This window comes from Callorhinus ursinus, unplaced genomic scaffold (assembly GCF_003265705.2).
Source record: "Callorhinus ursinus isolate GAN/ISIS: 27379988/994484 unplaced genomic scaffold, GSC_fseal_2.0 scaffold101, whole genome shotgun sequence".
NCBI classification, from domain to species: domain Eukaryota; kingdom Metazoa; phylum Chordata; class Mammalia; order Carnivora; family Otariidae; genus Callorhinus; species Callorhinus ursinus.
This window is the reverse complement of record NW_027397163.1, coordinates 291,860-302,310: the sequence shown is the minus strand read 5'-3', so window position 1 is coordinate 302,310 and position 10,451 is coordinate 291,860. Positions and strand designations below refer to the sequence as shown.

Here is a 10,451-nt window from a genome sequence, read left to right as displayed (position 1 = left end):
GCCAAGGGGGAGGGTATTGGATAGAGGGTCTGGGTCCTGGTCTCTGCCCCCAGGGTGGGGGCCTCGAGTCCTGCAGAAACAAGGTTAGATTGGTCTTTGTTAAGTTGCTTAATCATCTTAATTATTAACAGCAGCACTTGATAATTCAGTCCGTGTAAAGCATGTAGGACAGCAAGTGACACCCATCAGGATCAATAAAAACTAACTCCTGGTGTTACCATGACCACTTAGAGTACTGTTACTATTGCTTGCCTTCCTTCTACATTTATTGCTTCATTGGGTTCTCTCCCCAAGCCTACATGTTGAATTTACTGAAGTCATTTTGCAGATAGGGCCATGGAAGTGAAATGACTCACCCAGGGTCACCTAGGTACAAAGTGGCAGAGGTAGAGCTGAAAGTAAGTTCATCGGGTGCCAAGATTTCAGCTTCCTTCCCTGCTCACTGGGGAGCAGTGGATTCTCCTAATGTTGCTCTATTGAGCCATCACTGCTGCGTTGATTGAACACCTACTATGAGATGCACACTTTCCTGCCGAAGGTGATCTGATGAGATGTTCCCAGCAGCCCCCTATCAGAGGCTTCCAAGTGGGCCCTAAGATCTGTGATCTCACCTACTCCACAGAGGGATTGAAAACAGCCTGAATGTTTAATAAGCTTCTTCTTGAAGTGTGTTGAGAAGGAAGCAGTGCTAGCCCTTTGGCTCTTCGCCTTGTTGGGACTTAGATTCTTGGAGGTGGTCAGGACAGCTCCCACCATCACGACCACACTCTCCAAGCTATCATTAGGTGTCAGACACTGCGCTGAGCACTTTCCATGTGTTAGCTCGTTGGATTCTCCCAAACCTCCTGGAACTAGGCATTGCACACAGCCCCATTTTGTAGATGAAGAAACTAGCACTTGGGAAGATAAGATCACCCAGCTGGTAAGATGCAGAGGAGAATTTCCACCCAGGCCTGCCTGGTCCCAGAACCTCCTCTCTCAAGCCACTCTATTTCACCCATGACTTTGATGCAAACTCATCCTGTGACCTTGAGAAGTCTTTTAATCTCTGGGGCTTCAGTTTCTTTTTTCTGTAAAAAGGGGGGGGGTGAGCTAGAAGGACTCCAAATCCCTCTGGAACAGGGAGAGTGATGGGGGCAGGTTAGCAGGGAAGAATAAGATTCAGCAGGATCAGACTCCCTGAGGGAAATATTCTGAGTCATTTCCAATGGTTTCAGGAATTTCTGGAGGTCATGCTTGAGATCTGGGATGGCAAAGATGTTTCAGCTCCTTTGTCAAGACGAATCGATTCCTACTGGCTTCCTGGAGCATGGTGTGGAGAGGGATTTTGAGTATCTATCTGCTCCGTGGGAATGTCCCCGTTGATTGGGCTGACTGGTGCTGTCTGTCTTGCCTGCAGAAAGGGCAGTTTTGGTGCAAGTGCTGGACGTTTGCTGGACATTTGCTCATTTTGTCCAGAACTTAACAACCTAATGTCCTAAAGCTTATGTTATTTTTAAAAAAAGAACCAACCAAGTTTTTGTGGGGTTTTTTTTTTGGTTGTTGTTCTGTTTTTTACATTTTGAAAATGGAATGGGATCTTAAAGATTAAAAATTTGTTTATCTTTAAAAAAATGCTGTGAAAAGTCAGTCCTTCTGAACTTTTGACATCCAGAAGTCCCCCACACCCTGAGGTATTTTCATCATACCATGTACAATTTCAAGAATCTAGTTGCATATTGAAGTATATACATGTGTGTTTAAATCCACACACAGGTGAATATGTAGCTCATACATGTATATTGGACACAGCATTTATCATCATATACACATAGTTCTGCACCTCCCAATTTCACATGGCAATGTATTATGGAGAATATCTAGTATCTGTTATATAACACTACCTTATTGTTTTTTTTCAAGGATGCTTAATAACGACAGTTTGCATAAATTACTTGCATAATTTATCGACGGCTTCCTATGTGCCAGCCACTTTGCATTCAATAACCCAGGGAAACTGGTGCTTTTCTATTCATTCCATTTTTATAAATGAGGTCCTGGAGGTGCAGAGAGATAAATCAACCTTTTCCTGGTCACACAGCTAGTAAGTGGTCAAGCTAAGATTTGAATCCTGGGGGTCTCCTGAACCGACCACACTTAACCACTAAGCTGTACACCTCTGAGTATGCTGAAGCCACATAGTTCCATCTATTTATCATCGTTTTCTTTGATTTAAGAAGTCTCCGGCTTGAACTCAAGACCCTGAGATTAAGAGTTGCATGCTCTACCAACAGAGCCAGCCAGGTGCCCCATCTATCATCATTCTTTTTTTTTTTTTTTAAAGATTTTATTTATTTGACAGAGAGAGCACAAGCAGAGGGAGAGAGAGGGAGAAGCAGGCTCCCTGCTGAGCTAGGAAGCCGATGTGAGACTCGATCGCAGGACCCTGGGATCATGACCCAGGCCGAAGGCAGCCGCTTAACCGACTGAGCCACCCAGGCATCCCCCATCTATCATCATTCTTACACCGTGTTACCCAGTCAGTTAATTTACAGAATAATACTACATACACATGTTAGTGGCTCTCAAAGTGTGGCCCAGGGACCCTGGGGCATCCCTGAAACCTGTTGACGGGGTCCATGAGGTCAAAACCACCTTTACAAGAATACTAAGATATGGTTTGCCTTTTTCACTTTTAGTCTCTCATGAGTGTATAGGGTCTAGAGTCTTTTTGTGGCTTCATGATGGGTGGTACCACAAGAGATTGAATGCAGAAGCAGATATGAGAACGCTGCTTTCTTCTAGTAGCACAAACATTGAATGGATTCTCAAAAATATTGGCCAACACCACTACATTTTTGTGTGTGTTTGGGAAAATGCATTTATTTTTCACCAAAATAAGTTGTCTATGTAAACATTCAATGAGTTTATTATTTTCCTGAGTTTAGTACAGACTAAGTCTCCTCTGTTTGAATTTTGAATATGTTACATATCAATAGACATAACACGCAGAAACAAATGCTTTTGGGGTCCCCTGTAATTTTTAAGCGTGTAGAGGAGTCCTGAGACCAAACGTGTTAAGCATTGCTGTTGTTTGTTATGGAGGCAGAAGCATGTCAGATGTAGAGATTCACCTCATTTTATTCAACAGCTGTGTGTGTCCCTTGAATGGAGGTAACTTATTTTAGCAATAAACTCATTGTTATTATAAGTTTAATGCCTAGTCATGAATTTCAAATGTAAGCAGCAGAGAAGGACCAAAAGAAAAAAGTGCCTTTCATCTTCTCACTGATCCCAACCCCAGCCTCATTTCCCAGACGGAACGATTGTTATCATTTTTGATTATGCCCCGGGGGGGACATTTTTGGGTGTCACAGTTTGGGAGGGGCTGCTGTTGTCCTCTGGTGAGTGGAAGCCAGGGAGGTTACCGAATGCTCTCTGATGCACAGGATGACACCCACCACAAAGAATGATCTGGTCCAAGATGTGACTGGTGCTCAGGTTGAGGAAACCTGCCTTAAACAATGTCTTTGAATTCACGTACTCTCCCTTGCTTTTTTTTTTTTTTTTAAGTTTTTACTGACACAAATGGGATTTGGTTAAATCTGTCAATAGGCAGTGAATCTTAACTCATAGGGTATCAGGGGTCCCTCCAAGAACCGAATAAAAGCTATAGACCTCCAGAAAAGAGTACCCATATTCACAAAATTTCATAGGCAATTTCCAGAGCTTCACAGACACCCCCCAAACCCTGCCACAATTCCTTGGATGTGTAACTTTGAATCATCGTCCCAGGACATCCCGTCTGCAGCAAGATCACTACCCACACCCCCTCCTCATCCCCTCTACAGACAGAAGAACAAAGTGCCCAGAGCACAAGTGTTTGGTTCTGGGGTCCCTTAGGGAGGCAAGGAAAAGCAAGGACTGGAACTCAGGCCACCTGATTCCTCAGCGCTGGAATATTTCCACTTCACCCTGAATGAGGACATTTTAGAAACGCTGATCTTCTCTTCCTGGTGCAGCGGGAAAACACGCCACCACCACTCTGTTCCTCTTGAGAAAACACAAAGGCCCCAGCTGTTGTTGACGAGACACACTCAAGCACCTGGGAGGGAGAACGCACACGCAGGATATGAGGCGGGAGAGGGGTTGGACAGGGATGGGAGGTTGTAATTGGCTGCCCGAGGACCCTAGAATATGTACCCACTTGTTCTCCGAGTCTTTCACTCCTTCCTCCATCCATCTCTCTGTCCGTCCACTCGGCACCTGCAGATCGAGGCTTCCTATTAACCAAAACTGGGTACTATGGGGATAACGAAGTGAACCAGCCCCCACTCTGCTGCGGGGGACAGGTTGACATGCCAACCACAGTGCAGGGTAGTCACCCTGCCCCAGTGGGGGCACGACGGGGCTTGGGGGATGCAGCTTGCAGCTATATCCTCTGATGCAGCCTGGGGAGGTCAGGGAAGGCTTCCCAGAGGAGGGAGCATTTCAGTTGAGTCTTCATGTGGGAGATGGAAGAAGATTCCAAGAGATGGACGAGGTGGAAGGGGTTCCAGGTGAGGGAGCCACACTCAGGAACCTCAGAAGTGTGAAGGAGCTGAGCAGAGTGGGGAAAACCACCCCAGTCTGCAGGAGGCAGCTGCGGGGATGGCATAAGACAAGACTGGTGCTCTTGGCAAAGGACATCGATCAAGAGCTTGTATTTTCTCCTGAGGGCAATAGGGAGCCATAAGAGAATCTTGAGCAGAGGAGGGAAAGGGTCCGCTCTGAGCGTTAGAGAGTCTTTAGGGGCTGTGAAAATCGGGCTGGAGGGAGACCGGTGGCATCCATCAGCTGGTGGGACAGTCCAGACAAGTGCAGGACAGAGAGAAGGGGGTGGGTATGAAAGGGATCCAGGAGGGAGAGGGGCCCGCACATGGGGACTGACTGACTGGTTGTGGGAGTGGGGGAGAGGTGGCATTAATGTACCACTGGCTGAGCTGTCCCTGTGTGATTTACAGGGTCTATTAGTGATCGGCTGCCGTGTAACAAAGGACCACAAATGGTTTAAAAGCAGCATGTATTTATTATCTCACACTTTCAATGGCTCAGGACGCCAGTACAGTGCACGGGGTCCTCCACTCGGGGCTTCCCAAGGCTGCAATCAAGATGCCGGCTGGCCGCATCCTCATCTGGAAGTTCGATTAGGGAGAGGTCCATTCCCAAGCTCCCTCAGGAGATAGCGATCATTTCCGTGTGATCGTACAGCTGAGGTTGTTCCTGTGTTCTTGCTAGTGGATGCCATCCTCGGGTCTTCACCACGTGGCCCTCTCTGACCTAGGACAGCAGGAGAATTGCTTGCTCTGAATCTCTGCCACTTCTGGACCCTTTATGAAGAGATTACCTGACTACGGTAGGCCCACCCAGGATTAACTATAAGTCAGTTGATTAGAGACCTTAATTACATGTGCAAAATCCCTTCACCTTGCCATATCGTGTAATCTAATCATGGGAATGACACTTGACCCTATTCACAAGCTTGCCCATACTCAAGGGGAGGCAATTCTAAAGGGTGTGTATGCTGGGGGGAGAATATGGGGGGTCATTTTAGAGTTCTGCAGACCACATGGGATCAGGGGAAGTAAGGGCAGAGGACCTTCTCGAGCCTAGGGGCTTAGCAGACTTATCTCTGATTCTACAGCCTCTAGATCTCTGGGTCAAACCCATGGGAGACCTTGGATAATGTTTTTTTTTTTTTTTTTAAGATTTTATTTATTTATCCCACAGAGAGAGACAGCGAGAGAGGGAACACAAGCAGGGGGAGTGGGAGAGGGAGAAGCAGGCCTCCGGCCGAGCAGGGAGCCCGATGTAAGGCTCGATCCCAGGACTCTGGGATCATGACCTGAGCCCAAGGCAGATGCTCAATGACTGAGCCACCCAAGCGCCCTGAGACCTTGGATAATGTGACATGAATTCATGAGCGAATATAGGAATGAGATCTGAAAGGGGCCATAACCGGAACATTCTTTGACACCCCTCCTGAAGGGTCCTTCCATGAACTGAAGGGTTGATCAGTGGGTCTAACATTTCTACCCTACAACACAAAGTTCAGAGATGCTATCTCAGTTCTCAAAGGGATAAACATAGGATCCAGAAATGCCACTCCTAGGTATATGCCCAAGAGATGTGAAAACTTATGTCTGTGTTGCCTGGCTGGTTCAGTTGGTGGAGCATGCAACTCTTGATCTCAGGGTTGCGAGTTTGAGCCCCATGTTGGGTGTAGAGATTACTTTTAAAAAAATAAAATCTTTGGGGCCGCCTGGGTGGCTCAGTCAGTTAAGTGTCGTCTGCCTTTGGCTCAGGTTATGGTCCCAGGGTCCTGGGATCCAGCCCCTCCTCAGACTCCCTGCTCAGTGGGAAGGAATTTGCTTCTCCCTCTCCCTCTGCACCCCCCCATGCTCTCTCTAATAAATAAATAATAAAAAATAAATAATAAATAAATAAATAAATAAATAAATAAAATTGTAAAAAATAAAAAATAAAAATAAATCCTTTAAAAAAATAAAATAAAATCTTTTTTTAAAAAAACCCAAACATGTGCCCAACGCAAAAACTTGAACACAGATGTTCATGGCAGTATTATGTACAATAGCCAAAATGGGGAAATGACCCGAATATCCAATGGATAAGGAACATGTAATATATCCATACAATGGAATGATATTCATCAGTAAAAAGAAGTGAAATAATGACACATATCACAACATGGATGAACCTGGAAAACATTATGCTCAGTAGAAAGAAGCTAGACGCAAATGAACATATTGTATGACTCCATTCATATGAAATGTCCAGGATAGGCAAATCTACACAGACAGAAAGTAGATTAGTGATTGTCTGGGGCTAGGGCAGAGTGTGGGGGGTGGTGGGGGATGATGGCTGGCTAAAGGGTGGGTGGTATCTCTGCAGGCTAACAAGAATGCTCTGAAATGGATCTAAACTCGATGGTTGCCCTGTTCTGTGATTATAGCTAAAAGCCATTGAGTGGTACACTTTCCATGGGTGAATTGTATTGGTATGTGGATTCTATCTCAATAAAGCTGCTAAAAAGAAACCAGATATACGCCCTCTGAAACAAGCAATCACGATGTAAAGTCTATCGCTTCCTGCCACAAAATGAACCAACAGAAGAACTAAAACTATTTACACGGGGAGGAAGGGAGGGGAAAAGTGAGGTCAACAGGAGTTAAAACCTTATCTATCAGAGAAAAAGAACCTATAATGTATAAGGCTGACACATCCAGAAGATAATTATTATTTACAGATGGAAAGGCAAGTAAGAGAAGAAACAGCTAAAAACGTTAAGAGGCTTTTCCAAAAAGGAACAGGATTTGAGGTGGGACAGACCAAATTCTTTCTCATTATAACCCCTTGCTACTGGCATCTGGCGCAGGGTGGTCCCCGCCACAGAGAACTGCCCCTTGAGGAGTTTAGAAACCCTTGCTTGTTTTATTAGCTTCATAGTTGTTTTCACCCTTTGAAAGTTTCTGTTTTTGTTGTTTATTTTTAGCCGAGGCAGTTTAGAAGACAGCACAGGCTCTGGGAACTGAAGCCTCGGCTCTGATTGCAACCACTTCCTACCTTGGTAATGGGCTTACCTCTCCCGGTCTCAGTCTCCACATCTTTGAAATGGGGGCTAATAACAGAAGCCGAAGACCGAGGCAACGCCTGTAAATGACTTCGAGTCTGTAACGTTCGGCGCTCATTTTATATCGGTGACCATTACTGTTCACAGCTGCGTCCCTCTCCCTGGCAAAAGAGCAGAGCCGGGATAAATAGTTCTCAGATGAATGAATTTCAGGCCCCTTCCCTTGAGGCTGGTGTTTCTTTGCTTCCAAACAAGGGGTGTCAGAATGCTTTTCTAAACTCCTTTCCCCCGTGGCCATGGTGAGAATTAAGTAAACTGACCTCTAGAAACTCCAAGTGGAAATGAGAGATGCTGGGTACAGAAGGATATGGCTCCTCCAGGGGGAGGGGATTGGATGTGTGGGGAATACAGGTTTTCTGTCTCTGCCAGTCCCCAGAAGGGAGGAGCTGACCCCAAATTGGCATGTTAAGTGGCTTTGAAGTTCCCCTATTGCTGTCCGCCCCTGTCAAGCCCCACAAAGAGGCTGCTTCACCTCCAACTCTGCCTTTTATTCCAACTATGCCTTTATTAGGTACATTGCGATACATGTCCGAGCCTCAGTTTGCTCATCTGTAATGTGGGAACGTCAGTGCCCACGTCGCAAGGATTCTGTAAGAATTCCACGAGACATCGAAGCATGCAAACTCCCTAGCCCAAGTCTATGGTCATGGCTAGCTTTTGGGTTTTGGATAGCGTTTGCCAGAGGACAGAGTCTTGAAATAACTGCCTGTCTAAAGCGGTGTGCAAAGACCTTTTCTCATCCACGTTCCCCATACATTGGAGGCAGTTTTTGTTTCCATTATAACTGAGTCTAGAAAGGAGGAAGTGTTTTGTCCAAGGTCACACACTGGCTACAGGCATCTCTGAGATTTGAATCCAAGACCAAACTTTCTGACTCTCTGATTTTCTGCCTCGAGTTGTCCCACCCCCTGCCCACTGGCTAGTTCTGGAACTCCAACAATCATTCTTCAAACTTGCAGAGCTGTCCCGCCCAGCCCCAGGCAGAGTTCAAGACCGATTTCCACCCGAGTTTCTCACTTCCTGTTTGCCCCCTCACTCCCATTCCCGTCTTGGGGCGGGGGGTGGTGGATCTAACTCCTGGAGCAAGTGACGGGTAGGGTGGGGGGGTGGGGAGATGAAATGTCAGTGAAACTAAGGGCTTACTACCCTTGTATCTTGAATAGAAGAGAATTTCATTCTCAGGGGCTCTTTGCCCTTGGCAGCTGTGGGGGGGGGTGGGGTGGGTTGGAAGGCCTGGGGAGGTGGAGCTGTCCCTTGGATTTGGGGGAAGGGGACAGCTCCTGGGGTCCTTTTGGAAAGGCCCTCCCCTCGTTTCCGGCGCTGCAGCCAGCCTTGGCTGGGCGCCTGGATCCTGTTGCTATGACGACAAGAAGAGGCGGCGGCGGCGGCAGGCGATGCTGTGGAGAGATGGAGGCTAGTGGGGGGTGGGGTGGTGGCTTTGAAATGGGGATGGGGGTAGGGATCAGGGGTGAGGGATGTGGTGGGGGAGGGGGCGCGGGTGCCCTCGATCTCTGACCTCCTTCATCCATCGGAGCCTGGCCCCTCTCCTGCTTTCCTCCAGCTTCCTTCTGATGCCTCCTCAGTGTCTCTCTGTGTCTCGTCCCGGGGTCTCTCCCAGCCAAGCGCTCTCCACCTCTCTCTCTCTCTGGGTCTCTCTCTCTCCTTCTGCACCTGCTTTTCCGTGTCCAGCCACCTTCTGCCACTCAGAGCCTTCTCCCCTAAATTTCTCTTATTATTTACTCTCTCGTCCGTTCCCTCTCTCTCCATCTTTCTCTCCCTCTCTAAAGCATCCTTCTCTCCATTAAGACCTTGCCCCCCACCCCCCATTTCTCTCTCCCTTTCTCCCTTTCTCTCCCAGCCCTCCGTCTCTGCCTGTCTCTCCCCATCTGTCTCTCCTCCCCCTCTCTGGATGACTCTGTCCCTGTCTCTTCTTCCCTTCTGTTATCCCATTCTGACCCCCCATCCTCTCCCTTTTACCCCATCCCCCGTCTGTCCCCCAGTCTCTTGGTTTCTCTCTTTGTGTCTCTGTCTCCGTCCCCTTCTCTCTCTGGGTATTTCTCTGTGTGTGTGTCTCTCCAACTTCCTTCTGCTACCAGCCGCTGCCTCCCCCAAATTTCTCCCTCCCCCATTTCTGTTTCACAGTCTCTGGGTTCCTCTTTTTCCGCTTCTCCTTGTCTCTCTCTGTCTCTCTCCCTCCCTCTCTGGGTCCCTCTCTCTCTCTTTTTCCTCAGCCTCCTTCTGCCACCCAGACCCTGCCCCCCAATCCTTTCCCTCCCCCACCTCCTCTCCGTGGCTCCCCCATCCTCAGCGGCTCCCCTCCCCCTCCCTCCCTCCTCCCTCTCTCTCTCGTCCTCCAGCTCCGCACTTTACCCAGCGACACGAGAACCAAATTGTCTCCTCACCTTTTTTTTTTTTTCACTCCGACCCCCACTCCCTTGGGGCCCGGGCTCAGAGCTGCCCCTCAGCCTCCCCTCCCACCTCAACACCCTCATTCCCCATACGCCTCCTCATCTCCACCCCCCAACCAGGTCGGACGCCTGGGTCCCTCGCTGCTGGGGGAGGGGGAGCAGTGAGAACTGGGAGCCACAAGGGTTTTTCTGGGGGGGTGCAGACAGGGGGGCTCATCGTCCCCTCCCCAGTGCATCGGAGAGTTGACCTATCGTTAACAGAGGTGAGACAGATCTTTTTATTAATCGGAGGTGGGTGGGTGTAGAAGGAAGGTTCTGTGACCCCCCTAATCCTGGAGGAAGAAGCCAGCCCCTTCAGAGGGAGAAGGGCTGGT

General features: G+C 48.1%; 1 long non-coding RNA gene across 1 annotated transcript; it reads right to left on the bottom strand.

The window, feature by feature from the left end:
* Positions 1–5,039: 5,039 nt before the first annotated feature.
* On the bottom strand, positions 5,040–9,636 carry LOC141371793 (uncharacterized). Its single transcript, XR_012377028.1, has 3 exons — positions 9,186–9,636; positions 7,620–7,770; positions 5,040–5,298 (listed from the first exon to the last, which is right to left on the bottom strand). It is a non-coding gene; the product is annotated as an uncharacterized lncRNA (long non-coding RNA).
* Positions 9,637–10,451: the final 815 nt, after the last annotated feature.